This window comes from Eleutherodactylus coqui, chromosome 1 (genome assembly GCF_035609145.1).
Source record: "Eleutherodactylus coqui strain aEleCoq1 chromosome 1, aEleCoq1.hap1, whole genome shotgun sequence".
Classification (NCBI taxonomy): Eukaryota; Metazoa; Chordata; class Amphibia; order Anura; family Eleutherodactylidae; genus Eleutherodactylus; species Eleutherodactylus coqui.
This window is the reverse complement of record NC_089837.1, coordinates 263175866-263195698: the sequence shown is the minus strand read 5'-3', so window position 1 is coordinate 263195698 and position 19833 is coordinate 263175866.

Genomic DNA, 19833 nt, shown 5'->3' with positions numbered 1-19833 from the left:
GTGGGTGAGGAGGCCGATGACGATGAGACACAGTTGTCTATCAGTGAGGTAGTAGTAAGGGCAGTAAGTCCGAGGGAGGAGAGCACAGAGGATTCAGAGGAAGAGCAGCAGGACAATGAGGTGACTGACCCCACCTGGTTTGCTACGCCTACTGAGGACAGGTCTTCAGAGGGGGAGGCAAGGGCAGCAGCAGGGCAGGTTGCAAGAGGCAGTGCGGTGTCCAGGGGTAGAGGCAGTGCCAGACAAAATAATCCACCAACTGTTTCCCAAAGCGCCCCCTCGCGCCATGCCACCCTGCAGAGGCCGAGTGGCTCAAAGGTCTGACAGTTTTTCACTGAGAGTGCAGACGACCGACGAACAGTGGTGTGCAACCTTTGTCGCGCCAAGATCAGCCGGGGAGCCACCACCACCAGCCTCACCACCACCAGCATGCGCAGATATATGATGGCCAAGCACCCCACAAGGTGGGACGAAGGCGGTTCACCGCCTCCGGTTTGCACCGCTGCCTCTCCCCCTGTGCCCCAACCTGCCACTGAGATCCAACCCCGCCCTGAGGACACAGGCACTACCGTCTCCTGGCCTGCACCCACACCCTCACCTCCGCTGTCCTCGGCCCCATCCAGCAATGTCTGTCAGCGCAGCGTCCAGCCGTCGCGAGCAGCGTAGAGCTATAGTGGAATGCCAACTCCAACATGGGCGGCGCAGTGGGAGTCAGCCTCCTCAATTCTTTTCAGAAGAGTGGGCCTGGTTGGCAGACATCTGCCAGGTCCTAAGAAAGCTTGAGGAGTCTACCCAGGTGGTGAGCGGCGATGCTGCAATCATTAGCGTCACCATTCCTCTGCTATGCCTCTTGAGAAGTTCCCTGCAAAGCATAAAGGCAGACGCTTTGCACTCGGAAACAGAGCCGGGGGAAGACAGTATGTCGCTGGATAGTCAGAGCACCCTCCTGTCTATATCTCAGCGCGGTGAGGAGGAGGAGAAGGAAGATGAGGAGGAGGGGGAAGAGACAGCTTGGCCCACTGGTGAGGGTACACATGCTGCTTGCCTGTCATCCTTTCAGCGTGTATGGCCTGAGGAGGAGGAGGACGAGGATCCTGAAAGTGATCTTCCTAGTGAGGACAGCCATGTGTTGCGTACAGGTACCCTGGCACACATGGCATGTTAGGATGCCTTTCTCATGACCCTCGCATTAGACGCATTCTGGCCACTACGGATTACTGGGTGTACACACTGCTTGACCCACGGTATAAGGAGAACCTTTCCACTCTCATACCCGAAGAGGAAAGGGGTTTGAGAGTGTTGCTATACCACAGGACCCTGGCGGACAAACTGATGGTAAAATTTCCCATACGACAGCGCTAGTGGCCGAAGGCGCAGTTCCGAGGGCCAGGTAGCAGGGGAGGCGCGGAGATCAGGTATCATGTACAGCACAGGCAGGGCAACACTCTCTAAGGCCCTTGACAGCTTTATGGCTCCCCAGCAAGACTGTGTCACCACTCCCCAGTCACGGCTGAGTCGGCGGGAGCACTGTAAAAGGATGGTGAGGGAGTACGTAGCCGATCGCACGACCGTCCTCCGTGACGCCTCTGCCCCCTACAACTACTGGGTGTCGAAGCTGGACACGTGGCCTGAACTCGCGCTGTATGCCCTGGAGGTGCTTGCTTGTCCTGCGGCTAGCGTCTTGTCAGAGAGGGTGTTTAGTGCGGCTGGGGGAATCATCACAGATAAGCGTACCCGCCTGTCAACCGACAGTGCCGACAGGCTAACACTCATCAAGATGAACAAAGTCTGGATTTCCCCAGACTTCTCTTCTCCACCAGCGGACAGCAGCGATACCTAAGCAATATGTAGGCTGCACTCGCGGATGGAAGCATCGTTCTCTATCCCCATCAAAAACGGGGACCTTTTTGCTTCATCAATCTGTGTATAATATTCCGCCTCCTCCTCCTGCTCCTCCTCCTGAAACCTCACATAATCACGCCGAACGGGCAATTTTTCTTAGGCCCACAAGGCTCAGTCATATAATTTTTATAAACAATTTTTAGACGTTTCAATGCTCATTAAAGCGTTGAAACTTTCACCTCCACCAATTTTTATTTTAACTGGGCTGCCTCCTGGCCTAGTTAGTTACCAATTAAGCCACATTAACCAAAGCGATTAATGGGTTTCACCTGCCCTCTTGGTTGGCTATGGCCAATTTTTCTGATGTACATTAGTACTGTTGATACAGCAATTTTTGTGGGCCCTCGCCTACAGTGTAATCAAATGAATTTTTAGCCCACCTGCATTACAGCTGACGTTACATCCGCTGTGTTGGGCAATGCAATGGGATATATTTATGTACCGCCGGTGGGTTCCAGGGAGCCACCCATGCTGTGGGTCCACAGGGAGTTGTAAATGCATCTGTTTCCACTTCTAAAAAACCCAAGCCCACCTGCATTAACCCCTTAATGACATGGCCTATTTTGAGCTTAAGGACCAAGCCTTATTTTTCAAATCTGACATCTGTCACTTTCTGTGCTAATAACTTTTGAATGCTTTTACTTATCAAGGTGATTCTGAGATTGTTTTTTCGTGACATATTGTACTTTATGTTAGTGTAAAAATTTCATCAATAAATTTTGTCCTTATTTGGAAAAAAAATCCAAATTTACTGAAAATTTGGAAAAATTCACAATTTTCAAACTTTGAATTGTTTTCTTTGTAAGATAGAAAGTCAAACACCACAACATAGTTATTAATTAACATTTCCCATAGGCCTACTTTACACAGCAATCATTTTTTAAGTGTTATTTTACTTTTTGCAGACTCCACAAAGTATATAAATTTAGCAGTAATTTTTCACATTTACTAGCAAATTTCAAAATCTAAATTTTTTAAGGACCAATGCAGTTCAGACATAGTTTTGCCGAGCCTGTATATCAGAATCCCCCATGAATTGCCCCATTTTAAAATCAGCACCCTTCAAAGTATTCAAAATGGCATTTAGAAAGTTTATTAACCCTTTAGATGTTTTACAGGAATTAAAGGAAAGTGCATCAAAAATTAGAACAGTTCCTTTTTTCTGATTTTCAATATAAAACCTTTTTTTTAATATAAAACAGTAGGAGTTAGCAAAGAAACAAAACTTGGAATGTATGACCCAGATTCCGCAGTTTTTAGAAATGCCCCATATGTGGACGTAGCCTGTTGTATGGGCACATGGTAGGTCTCAGAAGGAAAGGAGCGCTTCTTGTCTTTTTGAATGCAGATTTGGCAGGAATAATTTTCAGACCCCATGTAGTGTTTGCAGTGCCCCTGAGGTAGCAGTACATTTGAAACCCCCAATAACTGACCCCATTTTGGAAACTACACCCCTCAGGGAATTTATTAAGGGGTGTAGTGAGCGGTTTGAACCCACAGATGTTTGAGGAATTTTTTTTAACAGTTTGAGTTCAATACGAAAAAATCCAATTTTTCACATAATGTTTAGCTTTAGGCCCAGATTTTCATTTTTCACCAGTGGCAGAAGGAAAAACGTACCCCATGATGCGTTACCCAGTTGCTCTCGAACACGGAAATGCCCCATATGTGGACGTAGCCTGTTGTATGGGCACATGGCAGGACTCAGAAGAATAGGAGCGCTTCTTGGCTTTTTGAATGCAGGTTTTGCTAGAATAATTTTCAGACCCCATGTAGTGTTTACAGTGCCCCTGAGGTACCAGTGCATTTGAAACCCCCAACAACTGACCCCATTTTGGAAACTACACCCCTCAGGGAATTTTTTAAGGGGTGTAGTGAGCGGTTTGAACCCACAGGTATTTGAGGAATTTTTTTAACAGTTTGAGTTCAATACAAAAAAAATCACATTTTTCACATAATGTTCAGCTTTAGGCCCAGATTTATATTTTTTACCAGTGGCAGAAGGAAAAAACGTACCCCATGATGCGTTACCCAGTTGCTCTCGAACACGGAAATGCCCCATATGTGGACGTAGCCTGTTGTATGGGCACATGGCAGGACTCAGAAGGATAGGAGCGCTTCTTGGCTTTTTGAATGCAGATTTTGCTGGAATAATTTTCAGAGCCCATGTAGTGTTTGCAGTGCCCCTGAGGTACCAGTGCATTTGAAACCCCCAACAACTGACCCCATTTTGGAAACTACACCCCTCAGGGAATTTTTTAAGGGGTGTAGTGAGCGGTTTGAACCCACAGGTATTTGAGGAATTTTTTTAACAGTTTGAGTTCAATACAAAAAAATCACATTTTTCACATAATGTTCAGTTTTAGGCCCAGATTTATATTTTTTACCAGTGGCAGAAGGAAAAAACGTACCCCATGATGCGTTACCCAGTTGCTCTCGAACACGGAAATGCCCCATATGTGGACGTAGCCTATTGTATGGGCACATGGCAGGACTCAGAAGGATAGGAGCGCTTCTTGGCTTTTTGAATGCAGATTTTGCTGGAATAATTTTCAGAGCCCATGTAGTGTTTGCAGTGCCCCTGAGGTACCAGTGCATTTGAAACCCCCAACAACTGACCCCATTTTGGAAACTGCACCCCTCAGGGAATTTTTTAAGGGGTGTAGTGAGCGGTTTGAACCCACAGGTATTTGAGGAATTTTTTTAACAGTTTGAGTTCAACACAAAAAAATCACATTTTTCACATAATGTTCAGCTTTAGGCCCAGATTTATATTTTTTACCAGTGGCAGAAGGAAAAAACGTACCCCATGATGCGTTACCCAGTTGCTCTCGAACACGGAAATGCCCCATATGTGGACGTAGCCTGTTGTATGGGCACATGGCAGGACTCAGAAGGATAGGAGCGCTTCTTGGCTTTTTGAATGCAGATTTTGCTGGAATAATTTTCAGACCCCATGTAGTGTTTGCAGTGCCCCTGAGGTACCAGTGCATTTGAGACCCCCAACAACTGACCCCATTTTGGAAACTACACCCCTCAGGGAATTGTTTAAGGGGTGTAGTGAGCGGTTTGAACCCACAGGTATTTCAGGAATTTTTTTAACAGTTTGAGTTGAGAACGAAAAATTCACATTTTTCCAATAATGCTCAGTTTAGGCCCAGATTTTTATTTTTTACCAGGGGCAGAAGGAGAAAACATAGTCCATAATGCATTACCCAATTACTCTCGAGCACGGAAATGCCCCATATGTGGATGTAAACTGTTGTTTGGGCACATGGCAGGGCTCAGAAAGAAAGGAGCGCTTTTTTTGAATGCAGATTTTGCTGGAATAATTTTCAGACACCGTGTAGTGTTTGCAGTGCCCCTGAGGTACCAGTGCATTTGAGACCCCCAACAACTGACCCCATTTTGGAAACTACACCCCTCAGGGAATTTTTTAAGGGGTGTAGTGAGCGGTTTGAACCCACAGGTATTTGAGGAATTTTTTTTAACAATTTGAGTTGAGAACGAAAAATTCACGTTTTTCCAATAATGCTCAGTTTAGGCCCAGATTTTTATTTTTTACCAGGGGCAGAAGGAGAAAACGTAACCCATGATGTTACCCAACAGGGAAATGCCCCATATGTGAATCTAAACTGTTTTTAGGGCGCAGGGCTCAGAAGGGAAGGACTTAGCATGTGGCTTTATGTACAAGCTGTGCGAAGTACATCAGGGTAAAACGTCAGGGCAATAAAAAAATTAAAATTTCAGGGACGTGTGGTAGATCTTAAAACACTCATTTATACAGAGGCCGGGTTGTGTGGGGCACGTTTCACACTGGTATATGGTGTCTTTTCTTATCCCCTGTTTGTAGCACACTCTGCACCTCTTTTGGGTCCTTCCCTTCGTCGCAGTGGAGGGAATTTCACTGAGAAAATGCTGCCCTGGTACAATTCTTGTGGCCTCGCTTCCAGAAGTACTGGGCCTCTCCCCCACCTCCTGGTCCCCAAATATTAGGTCCTTGATAACTTCCTCTTGAAATTCAAGGAATGTCCCGCTGTGGCCTGCACCTCGGAACAGCACGTAGGCATTATACAGTGCCATCTGTACGAGGTGCACGGCCAGTTTTTTGTACCACACCCGTGTTTTCCGCATGGCTCTATAGGGCTCCAGTACCTGGTCTGATAGATCGACCCCTCCCATGTACTTATTATAGTCGAGGACGCAGTCTGGTTTGGGGGTCTCTGCACTGGTACCTCGTACTGGGCAGGGGGTACTGCTGTGGCCGTGTATTGTCGTCGACATAAGGACATCCCTCTTGTCCTTATATTTAACGCACAATACATTGTCGCTGCATTGGGCCCGGCTCTCACCCCTTCTGAGCAGTTGCCCAAGCAGCGTCTTAGGGAGGCTTTTTTGATTTTTCCGAACAGTGCCACATGCCACTGTTCCTCTGGAAGCGAGGCACTGAAACAGGGGGACACTGGTATAAAAGTTATCCAGGTACAGATGGTAACCCTGGTCTAATAGTGGGTGCACCAGTTCCCACACTATTTTCCCTGTTACTCCCAGCACGGGGGGGGGCATTCTGGGGGCTCAATTTTAGTGTCCTTCCCCTCGTAAATACGGAACTTGTGGGTGTACCCTGATGTACTTTCGCACAGCTTGTACAACTTCACACCATACCGTGCCCGCTTACTGGGCAGGTACTGGCGGAATTTTAGCCTCCCCTTGAAGTGTACCAGGGACTCGTCTACTGCAATGTTTATCTGTGGGGCATACGCCTGGGCAAACTTGGCGTTAAAATGGTCTATTACGGGCCTGATCTTATACAACCGATCGTAATTGGGGTGATCGCTGGGGGGGCACAGCTGGTTGTCATTGTAGTGCAGAAATTTTAAAATACACTCAAAGCGCGTCCTCGACATCGCCATGCGGAACATTGGGGTGTGGTACAAAATATCGGTAGACCAGTACGCCCTGATTGTTGGCTTCTTTATTAGCCCCATGGTTAGTATAAGCCCCCAAAATTTTTGTATCTCTGGTGCATCCACAGGGGTCCACTTATCGGGTCTGGCATAGCTGGAGGTGGGATTTTGTTGAATAAAATTCTGGGCGTACAAATTAGTCTGGGTAACAATGTGGGCAATGAACTCTTCTGAAAAAAAAAACTTGAAGAAGTCCTTCCCTCTGAGCCCTTCCGGATCAAATTGAATCCCTGGGTTCCCAATAAAATCAGGGATCTGGGGTCTGTAATCTTCCGGGGTACTCCAGTGAGCATCTGATGCATTGGGGTCAGTGGCGGTCCTTGGACGCCTTCTCGGGGGTGCAGGGAGCTCAGACTCGCTGGATGAGGATGAGGATGAGGAGTCGGAGAATGCCAAAAAAGTGGGGTCGTCATCACCACTACCTGAGTCCGAGTCTGATGCAATGATTGCATACAGTTCCTCTGAAGTGTACCTCCTGCGGGCCATATTTATATAAAATGGGGCACACGGGGAAAAAGTTTTATTAGATGGGACACTGCGGGATGGGGTGACCACGGGACGGGGGTCGGAAAGAACGCGGAAACTTATGTGGTGTATTCACGTAAGTGTTTTTTTTTTTTCTTTTTTTTTTTTTTTACACAGACGAATACACTGACACAACACGGACTAACGACACGCTACACACTAGACGGACTAACTAAACGCTACACTAACTAATAACGGGTGACGGGACAGGTAACGAAATGGGAACAGGAACTTTTTTTGTTTTTTTGGTTTTTTTTTTACACAGACGAATACACTGACACAACACGGACTAACGACACACTACACACTAGACGGACTAACTAAACACTACACTAACTAATAACGGGTGACGGGACAGGTAACGAAATGGGAACAACAGGAACTTTTTTTTTTTTTTTTTTTTTTTTTTTTACACAGACGAATACACTGACACAACACGGACTAACGACACACTACACACTAGACGGACTAACTAAACGCTACACTAACTAATAACGGGTGACGGGACAGGTAACGAAATGGGAACAACAGGAACTTTTTTTGTTTTTTTGTTTTTTTTTTTACACAGACGAATACACTGACACAACACGGACTAACGACACACTACACACTAGACGGACTAACTAAACGCTACACTAACTAATAACGGGTGACGGGACAGGTAACGAAATGGGAACAACAGGAACTTTTTTTTTTTTTTTTTTTTTTACACAGACGAATACACTGACAGTACACGGACTAACGACACGCTACACACTAGACGGACTAACTAAACGCTACACTAACTAATAACGGGTGACGGGACAGGTAACAAAATGGGAACAACAGGAACTTTTTTTTTTTTTTTTTTTTTTTTTTTTTACACCAAGGGATACACTGACTACACGCTGCGCTACACTACACTGCTGATCGCACGCTACAGCTCACTCACTACACTTCTGATCACACACTACAGATCCCTCACTCACTACACTACACTGCACTTCTGATCACTCACTCCACTCTGCTACACTACACTGCCTGAACAATCACTCACTACACTCACTACACTACACCACACTGATCACTAACACTCACTCCACTACACCACACTGATGACTAACTCCTCTCCACTACACTGATCACTAACTCCACTCTGCTACACTACACTCCACTACACTACACTACACTACACTACACTCCACTACACTACACTACACTCACTCCCTGCCTAATCTACACTCTAATCGCACTTTATATTCAGAAAAACACAGTAGGTGCTCTCTGTACAAGCACCGGAAACACACTGCGGTGCTTGCACATGGAGCCCCTACTGTAAACAGCGCGAAGTCCGCTGCTGCGCTGTGATTGGTCAGGGAGTTTTTCCCTGACCAATCACAGCGATCGTGGGGGAGGGACCGCTCTGATTGGTCCCCAGCCCGGATGCCTCACTTGTCTGCCGACGATATCAGCCAGGATCGCTGCTGTGTCGCCGCGATTGTCACCGCGGCGACACTTTAATGGCATGACGTACCAGGTACGTCATGTTGCGGGAAGTATCCCGCTACCATGACGTACCAGGTACGTCCAGGAGCGGGAAGGGGTTAAACATGACATTACTACCTCAGCTGTGATGGGCACTGCAATGGGATATTTTTATGTACCGCCGGTGTGTTCCAGGGAGCCACCCATGCTGTGGGTGCACAGGGAGTTGTAAATGCATCTGTTTCCACTTGTAAAGAACCCCAGTCTGACTGGGGCATGCAGTGTGGGCCGAAGCCCACCTGCATTAAACATGACATTACTACCTCAGCTGTGTTGGGCAATGCAATGGGACATATTTATGTACCGCCGGTGGCTTCCTGGCACCCACCCATGCTGTGGGTCCACAGGGAGTTGTAACTGCATGTGTCCACTTCTAAAGAACCCCAGTCTGACTGGGGCATGCAGTGTGGGCCGAAGCTCACCTGCATTAAGCACGACATTACATCAGCTGTGATGGGCACTGCAATGGGATATATTTATGTACCGCCGGTGGCTTCCTGGCACCCACCCATGCTGTGGGTCCACAGGGAGTTGTAACTGCATGTTTCCACTTCTAAAGAACCCCAGTCTGACTGGGGCATGCAGTGTGGGCCGAAGCCCACCTGCATTAAACATGACATTATTACCTCAGCTGTGTTGGGCAATGCAATGGGATATATTTATGTACCACCGGTGGCTTCCTGGCACCCACCCATGCTGTGGGTCCACAGGGAGTTGTAAATGCATCTGTTTCCACTTCTAAAGAACCCCAGTCTGACTGGGGTATGCAGTGTGGGCCGAAGCCCACCTGCATTAAACATGACATTACTACCTCAGCTGTGATGGGCACTGTAATGGGATATTTTTGTGTACCGCCGGTGGGTTCCAGGGAGCCACCCATGCTGTGGTTGCACACGGAATTCCCATTGCGGAGTTGTACCTGCCTGTGACTATTTATAAAAAACCGCGGTCTGACTGGGGCATGCAGACACCTTGACAGAATGAATAGTGTGTGGCACATAGGATCCCCATTGCTATGCCCACGTGTGCAGCTCCAGATGGAGGTGGCACAGGATTGGATTTCTCATTGCTTCTGTACAGCATTGTGGGCTATCAACCCGCCCCTTTTAAAGAGGGTCGCTGCCTAGCCGTGCCAACCCTCTGCAGTGTGTGCCTGCTTTTCCTGTGGCAGACGCACTTATAAATAGACATGAGGGTGGCGTGGCATGAGGGCAGCTGAAGGCTGGGCAGGGACAGTTTGGTGTGCGCTGTGGACACTGGGTCATGGGGGGGGGGAATTGGCAGCATGTAACCCAGGAGAAGTGGCAGCGGAGTGTCATGCAGGCAGTGATTGTGCTTTGTTGGAGGTAGTGTGGTGCTTAGCTAAGGTATGCATTGCTGATGAGGGCTTTTCAGAAGTAAAAATTGTTGGGAGGGGGGGGCCACTCTTGCCGCTATTGTGGCTTAATAGTGGGACCTGGGAACTTGAGATGCAGCCCAACATGTAGCCCCTCGCCTGCCCTATCCGTTTCTGTGTCGTTCCCATTACTTTCTTGAATTGCCCAGATTTTCACAAATGAAAACCTTAGCGAGCATCGGCGATATACAAAAATGCTCGAGTCGCCCATTGACTTCAATGGGGTTAGTTACTCGAAATGAACCCTCGAGCATCGCAAAAAATTTGTCTCGAGTAACGAGCACCCGAGCATTTTGGTGCTCGCTCATCTCTACACATTAACCAAAGCGATTAATGGGTTTCACCTGCCCTCTTGGTTGGGCATGGGCAATTTTTCTGAGGTACATTAGTACTGTTGGTACACCAATTTTTGGGGGCCCTCGCCTACAGTGTAATCAAATTAATTTTTAGCCCACCTGCATTACAGCTAACGTTACATCAGCTGTGTTGGGCACTGCAATGGGATGTATTTATGTACCGCCAGTGGCTTTCTGGCACCCACCCATGCTGTGGGTCCACAGGGAGTTGTAACTGCATGTGTGCACTAGAGATGAGCGAACGTACTCGTCCGAGCTTGATATTCGTGCGAATATTAGGGTGTTCGGGATGCTCGTTACTCGTAACGAGTACTACGCGGTGTTCCGGTTACTTTCAGTTTCCTCTCTGAGACGTTAGCGCGCTTTTGTGGCCAATTGAAAGACAGGGAAGGCATTACAACTTCCCCCTGTGACGTTCAAGCCCTATACCACCCCCCTGCTGTGAGTGGCTGGAAAGATCAGATGTCACCCGAGTATAAAAGTCGGCCACTCCCGCGGCTCGCCACACATGCCTTGTGAGTTAGCTGAGGGACAGTGGTATCGTGCTGGAGCTGCTGTAGGGAGAGCGTTAGGAGTTAGTGTAGGCTTCAAGAACCCCAACGGTCCTTCTGAGGGCCACATCTAATAGTGTGCAGTACTGTGTTAGCACTGTATTTTTTTTTTTTTTTTCAAAATTGGATCTGCAGAGCATTGCGCCCTGCAATAGGGACAGAAGTGGTGGTTAGGCAGGGAGAGTGTTAGCAGTGAGTGTAGGCTTCAAGAACCCCAACGGTCCTTTCTAGGGCCACATCTATCCGTGTGCAGTACTGTCCAGGCTGCTGTTAGCAGTGTTGCATTTTTTTTTTTTTTCTCAAAACCGGCTGTGCAGACCATTGCACCCAGCATTAATACTACAGGGATAGAATTGTGTAGGCAGGGCCAGAAGACATACATTATTCATTGAATAGACGCAGTGTGGCTTGTCCTTTGAAAAACAAGGGAAAAAATTCTATTTCGCCTGCCTCTGACAGTCCTCAGGGCTCTGGGTACGTGTGTGCTGCGTGCAGAACGTTAAAAAAAATCAGACGCAGCCAGCTACGTTTTACTGCAGGCTTGCGCCAATTTTTTTCCTGCATGGGAAATCCCTGATCTGCTGGAGCCAATAACTTTGCATCACTGCAGTTCTCTGACACATTTGCAGGGCCACAACACAGTTATTAAACTTAGTAGTATTCATTGAATACACGCAGTGTGGCTTGTCCTTTGAAAAACAAGGGAAAAAATTGTATTTCGCCTGCCTCTGACAGTCCTCAGGGCTTTGGGTACGTGTGTGCTGCGTGCAGAACGTTAAAAAAAATCAGACGCAGCCAGCTACGTTTTACTGCAGGCTTGCGCCAATTTTTTTCCTGCATGGGAAATCCCTGATCTGCTGGAGCCAATAACTTTGCATCACTGCAGTTCTCTGACACATTTGCAGGGCCACAACACAGTTATTAAACTTAGTAGTATTCATTGAATACACGCAGTGTGGCTTGTCCTTTGAAAAACAAGGGAAAAAATTGTATTTTGGCTGCAGGCTTGCGCCACTTTCTTTCCTGCCTGGGAAATCAAATCACTGGTAATACACCATGCTAAGGGGTAGGGGTAGGCCTTTAGGACGTGGACGCGGGCGAGGACGCGGAGGCCCCAGTCAGGGTGTGGGCACAGGCCGATCCAGTGTGGTGGCCAGGGGTAGAGGCAGGGCCAGACCGAATAATCCACCAACTGTTTCCCAAAGCGCTCCCTCGCGCCATGCCACCCTGCACAGGTCAAGGTGCTCTACGGTGTGGCAGTTTTTCACAGAGACGCCTGACGACCGACGAATAGTGGTGTGCAACCTTTGTCGCGCCAAGATCAGCTGGGGAGGCACCACCAACAGCATGCGCAGGCATATGATGGCCAAGCACCCCACAAGGTGGGACGATGCACGTTCACCGCCTCCGGTTTGCACCACTGCCTCTCCCCCTGTGCCCCAACCTGCCACTAAGATCCAACCCCCCTCTGAGGACACAGGCACTACCGTCTCCTGGCCTGCACCCACACCCTCACCTCCGCTGTCCTCGGCCCCATCCAGCAATGTCTCTCAGCGTAGCGTCCAGACGTCGCTAGCGTCACAGTTTGAGCGCAAGCGCAAGTACGACGCCACGCACCCGCACGCTCAAGCGTTAAACGTGCACATTGCAAAATTTATCAGCCTAGAGATGCTGCCGTATAGGCTTGTGGAAACGGAGGCTTTCAAAAGCATGATGGCGGCGGCGGCCCCGCGCTACTCAGTTCCCAGTCGCCACTACTTTTCCCGATGTGCCGTCCCAGGCCTGCACGACCACGTCTCCCGCAACATTGTACGCGCCCTCACCAAAGCGGTTACTGCCAAGGTCCACTTAACAACAGACACGTGGACAAGCACAGGCGGGCAGGGCCACTATATCTCCCTGACGGCACATTGGGTGAATTTAGTGGAGGCTGGGACAGAGTCAGAGCCTGGGACCGCTCACGTCCTACCCACCCCCAGAATTGCGGGCCACAGCTCGGTGGTGGTATCTGCGGCGGTGTATGCTTCCTCCACTAAACCACCTTCCTCCTCCTCCTCCTTCTCCAACGCAACCTCTGTCTCGCAATCAAGATGTGTCAGCAGCACGTCGCCAGCAGTCGGTGTAACGCAGCGTGGCAGCACAGCGGTGGGCAAGCGTCAGCAGGCCGTGCTGAAACTACTCAGCTTAGGAGAGAAGAGGCACACGGCCCACGAACTGCTGCAGGGTCTGACAGAGCAGACCGACCGCTGGCTTGCGCCGCTGAGCCCCCAACCGGGCATGGTCGTGTGTGACAACGGCCGTAAGCTGGTGGCGGCTCTGCAGCTCGGCAGCCTCACGCACGTGCCATGCCTGGCCCATGTGTTTAATTTGGTGGTTCAGCGCTTTCTGAAAAGCTACCCCCATTTTTCATACCTGCTCGGAAAGGTGCGCCGGCTCTGCGCACATTTCCGCAAATCCCACACGCACGCTGCCACCCTGCGGACACTGCAACATCGGTTTAATCTGCCAGTGCACGGACTGCTGTGCGACGTGCCCACACAGTGGAACTCTACGCTCCACATGTTGGCCAGACTCTATGAGCAGCGTAGAGCTATAGTGGAATACCAACTCCAACTTGCGCGGCGCAGTGTGAGTCAGCCTCCTCAATTATTTACAGAAGAGAGGCCCTGGTTGGCAGCCATCTGCCAGGTCCTTGGAAAATTTGAGGAGTCTACCCAGGTGGTGAGCGGCGATGCTGCAATCATTAGCGTCACCATTCCTCTGCTATGCATCTTGAGAAGTTCCCTGCAAAGCATAAAGGCAGACGCTTTGCGCTCGGAAACAGAGCCGGGGGAAGACAGTATGTCGCTGGATAGTCAGAGCACCCTCCTGTCTATATCTCAGCGCGTTCAGGAGGAGGAGGAGGAGCATGAGGAGGATGAGGAGGAGGGGGAAGAGACAGCTTGGCCCACTGCTGACGGTACCCATGCTGCTTGCCTGTCATCCTTCAAGCGTGTATGGGTTGAGGAGGAGGAAGAGGAGGAGGAGGAGGATCCTGAAAGTGATCTTCCTAGTGAAGACAGCCATGTGTTGCGTACAGGTACCCTGGCACACATGGCTGACTTCCTGTTAGGATGCCTTTCTCGTGACCCTCGCGTTACACGCATTCTGGCCACTACGGATTACTGGGTGTACACCCTGCTCGACCGACGGTATAAGGAGAGCCTTTGCACTCTCATTCCCGAAGAGGAAAGGGGTTCGAGAATGATGCAATACCACAGGGCGCTGGTGGACAAACTGATGGTAAACTTCCCATCCGACAGCGCTAGTGGCAGAAGGCGCAGTTCCGAGGGCCAGGTAGCAGGGGAGGCGCAGAGATCATGCAGCATGTACAGCGCAGGCAGGGGAACATTCTCCAAGGCCTTTGCCAGCTTTATGGCTCCCCAGCAAGACTGTGTCACCGCTCCCCAGTCACGGCTGAGTCGGCGGGAGCACTGTAAAAGGATGGTGAGGGAGTACGTAGCCGATCGCACGACCGTCCTCCGTGACGCCTCTGCCCCCTACAACTACTGGTTGTCGAAGCTGGACACGTGGCCTGAACTCGCGCTGTATGCCCTGGAGGTGCTTGCTTGTCCTGCGGCTAGCGTCTTGTAAGAGAGTGTGTTTAGTGTGGCTGGGGGAATCGTCACGGATAATCGAACCCACCTGTCAACCGACAGTGCCGACAGGCTTACACTCATCAAGATGAACAAAGCCTGGATTTCCCCAGACTTCTCTTCTGCACCAGCGGACAGCAGCGATACCTAAGCAATACGTATTATGCACCCGCGGATGGAAGCATCGTTCTCTCTCACCATCCAAAACGGGGACATTTCTGCTTCATCAATCTGTGTCTAATATTCCTCCTCCTCCTCCTCCTGCTCCTCCTCCTGAAACCTCACGTAATCACGCTGAACGGGCAATTTTTCTTAGTGCCACAAGGCTCACTCATATAATTTTTCTAAACAATTTTTATACGTTTCAATGCTCTTAAAAGCGTTGAAACTTTAACTTGAACCAATTTTTAGTTAAACTGGGCTGCCTCCTGGCCTAGTTACCACTTAAGCCACATTAACCAAAGCGATTAATAGGTTTCACCTGCCCTCTTGGTTGGGCATCGGCAATTTTTCTGAGGTACATTAGGACTGTTGGTACACCAATTTTTGTGGGCCCTCGCCTACAGTGTAATCCAATTAATTTTTTGCCCACCTGCATTACAGCTGACGTTACATCAGCTGTGTTGGGCACTGCAATGGGATATATTTATGTACCGCCGGTGGGTTCCAGGGAGCCACCCATGCTGTGGGTCCACAGGGAATTATAAATGCATCTGTTTCAACTTGTAAAGAACCCCAGTCTGACTGGGGCATGCAGTGTGGGCCGAAGCCCACCTGCATTAAGCACGACATTACTACCTCAGCTGTGTTGGGCAATGCAATGGGATATTTTTGTGTATCGCCGGTGGGTTCCAGGGAGCCACCCATGCTGTAGGTGCACACGGAGTTTAACCTACATGTGTCCACTTGTAAAGAACCCCAGTCTGACTGGGGCATGCAGTGTGGGCCGAAGCCCACCTGCATTAAGCACGACATTACTACCTCAGCTGTGTTGGGCAATGCAATGGGATATTTCTATGTACCGCCGGTGGCTTCCTGGCACCCACCCATGCTGTGGGTCCACAGGGAATTATAAATGCATTTGTTTCCACTTGTAAAGAACCCCAGTCTGACTGGGGCATGCAGTGTGGGCCGAAGCCCACCTGCATTAAGCACAACATTACTACCTCAGCTGTGTTGGGCAATGCAATGGGATATTTTTGTGTATCGCTGGTGGGTTCCAGGGAGCCACCCATGCTGTCGGTCGACAGGGACTTCACAATAGGGAGTTCTACCTGCCTGTGTCTATGAATTAAAAAGCCCGGTCTGACTGGGGCATGCAGTGACACCTTGACAGAATGAATAGTGTGTGGCACATAGGTTCCCCATTGCTATGCCCACGTGTGCAGCTCCTGATGGCGGTGGCACAGGATTCTATTTCTCATTGCTTCTGTACAGCATTGTGGGCTATCGCCCCGCCCCTTTTAAAGAGGGTCGCTGCCTAGCCGTGCCAACCCTCTGCAGTGTGTGCCTGTGGTTCCTCCTCATGGCAGACACACTTCTAAATAGACATGAGGGTGGTGTGGCATGAGGGCAGCTGAAGGCTGCGCAGGGACACTTTGGTGTGCGCTGTGGGGGGGAGGGGGGGCGGTTGGGCAGCATGTAACCCAGGAGAAGTGGCAGTGGAGTGTCATGCAGGCAGTGATTGTGCTTTGTTGGAGGTAGTGTGGTGCTTAGCAAAGGTATGCCATGCTAATAAGGGCTTTTCAGAAGTAAAAGTTTTTGAGAGGGGGGGCACTCTTGCCGCTATTGTGGCTTAATATTGGGACCTGTGAACTTGAGATGCAGCCCAGCATGTAGCCCCTCGCCTGCCCTATCCGTTGCTGTGTCGTTCCCATCACTTTCTTGAATTGCCCAGATTTTCACACAAGGAAACCTTAGCGAGCATCGGCGAAATACAAAGATGCTCAGGTCGCCCATTGACTTCAATGGGGTTCGTTACTCGAAATGAACCCTCAAGCATCGCGAAAAGTTCGTCCCGAGTAACGAGCACCCGAGCATTTTGGTGCTCGCTCATCTCTAGTGTCCACTTCTAAAGAACCCCAGTCTGACTGGGGCATGCAGTGTGGGCCGAAGCCCACCTGCATTAAACATGAATTTATTACCTCAGCTGAGATGGGCAATGCAATGGGATATATTTATGTACTGCCGGTGGCTTCCTGGCACCCACCCATGCTGTCGGTCCACAGGTACTTCACAATAGGGAGTTGTACCTGCCTGTGTCTATGAATTAAAAACCCTGTTCCGGTTGGGGCATGCAGTGTGGGCTGAAGCCCACCTGCATTTAATCTGACGTTAGCTCTGCTGTCCAGGGCACTGCAATGGGATACATGTATGTACAGCCGGTGGGTTCCAGGGAGCCACCCATTCTGTGGGTGCACACGGAATTCCCATTGCGGAGTTGTACCTGCCTGTGACTATTTATAAAAAACCGTGGTCTGACTGGGGCATGTAGACACCTTGACAGAATGAATAGTGTGTGGCACATAGGTTCCCCATTGCTATGCCCACGTGTGCAGCTCCAGATGGAGGTGGCACAGGATTGGATTTCTCATTGCTTCTGTACAGCATTGTGGACTATCGCCCGCCCCTTTTAAAGAGGGTCGCTGCCTAGCCGTGCCAACCCTCTGCAGTGTGTGCCTGCGGTTCCTCTGGCAGACGCACTTATAAATAGACATGAGTGTGGCGTGGCATGAGGGCAGCTGAAGGCTGCGCAGGGACAATTTGGTGTGCGCTGTGGACACTGGGTCGTGCAGGGGGGGGTGTTGGGCAGCATGTAACCCAGGAGAAGTGGCAGCGGAGTGTCATGCAGACAGTGATTGTGCTTTGTTGGAGGTAGTCTGGTGCTTAGCTAAGGTATGCATTGCTAATGAGGGCTTTTCAGAAGTAAAAGTTGTTGGGGGGGGCCCACTCTTGCCGCTATTGTGGCTTAATAGTGGGACCTGTGAACTTGAGATGCAGCCCAACATGTAGCCCCCCGCCTGCCCTATCCGTTGCTGTGTCGTTCCCATCACTTTCTTGAATTGCCCAGATTTTCACAAACAAAAACCTTAGCGAGCATCGGCGATATACAAAAATGCTCGGGTCGCCCATTGACTTCAATGGGGTTCGTTATTCGAAACGAACCCTCGAGCATAGCGAAAAGTTCGTCTCGAGTAACGAGCACCCGAGCATTTTGGTGCCCGCTCATCTCTATTAAAAACCCATCTTTTCTCACTCATCACATAAAAAAACGATATTGCCATGTATGTAAACTTCCAATTATTCAAATATCTCATTATTTATTTCCCACAGTACAAACGTAATCAGAAATAGAAAATACAGAATTTGAATTGGACTTATTTCGTCACTCCAAGAAAAAACGAAATAAATAGCAACTAAAAAGTCCTATCTACCTCAAAATGATAATAATAATGACAATAAAATCTACATGATCCCCACAAAAAACAACTGTATCAATGGACAAATAGAAAAGTTACAGAGGCTAAGAAACACAGTAAACTCTCCCCCCTCCCCCCCCCCCCCAAAAAAAAGAAAAAAGTGATTTTTTTTTTCCTATTTCACCCCACTTGGAAAATTTTACATTTTTATTTGGTATGTTAAATTGTAACATTGAAAAATTAAAACTACAGCTAGTCCTGCAAAAAACAAACTCTCACATTGCTATTTTGCCAGGAAAATGTAAAAAGAAGTTATGATGTTTTTGACAGTATGGATGGAAAAATGAAAACAAAATAAAAAAACAAAAACAAAAGGGCAGCAACAGGAAGAGGCTAACAGGCAAGTAATTATGTCAATATTATGTTTAATAATTCTGTTTATTGCTTGAGAGATATCAGTTATCTGATGTCAGTGTGCCTTAAATCTCATGATGTAATGTTTCAGTTGTACAAGTTTTTCTCCAGCATGCCAAAAATGCATGTGAAGAAATAAATATCCAACATGATATCTTCAAATTAGACCCAAGTCAATAGCTAATTGCAAAGTAATAAGTATCTGCCAAATAAACGCAGATTTTGCCAGGCTAATATACCCATAAAGAAATCTACAGCAATAGATATTCTTTCGCAATTATGATTCCAGTATTTTATTAAGCATGTTAAAAATAAAACCAGCAAGTATACGAGGTCATACAATTTGACCACAATTTGAGAATGTAATACAGTTGTTTAAGTATTTTAAACAATTATCTGAATAATGCTGTTTTAAAACAAAATAAGCCCAAAATTTGTTGGATAGCAAAGATGAACACATAAGTACAGCATTTCAAAGCATTACTACTCAGAGAGAAAAGAAGATATGCCTAGCTATAAAAAACTGTATTAAAATAATGTCTCATGCAACATGTTTACATAAATGCAAAGACCTCTGCACTGCAAGCTCTTCTCAATATTATTGTAATGTGATATAGTGGGTTGTTACTTATAACATATTCTAATTATATTTGACAGATACCTAATTGAATTAACATATTCAAATTATTTGCTCATAAAAAGCTTGCAGCTATTATTTCTTGTAAAACAAATGGTGGTCATTATTACAATGTCCCATGAGCCCAGGAATGAGCAGCGCAGACAAAATATAATGGGTTGCTGAATAAAAAAAAATTACATATACAGTATGTTATCATTTGTTCAGTTCTACGGTATCTGATCAACTGTTTGTTTTCTATAGCAAAAGTCTATAGTTTTATACATGGGAATTAGGTCATTTTTAGCAACATTCTCTTTAATCAAGAAAAAACATCTTTTTTGAACCTTGTTTGCCATTATTGTTATAATTTATTAGAAGTTTGCGTATTATGTGTAACCTATCTAGAAAAAAACAAAGATTAACTTCTGACTATAAAAATCATATAGTATTTTTTATTATTTATTTAGCACATTTTGTAAAATTGTTTTCTGTCTTTAGGGGTTATTAAAGAATATAACGTATGAA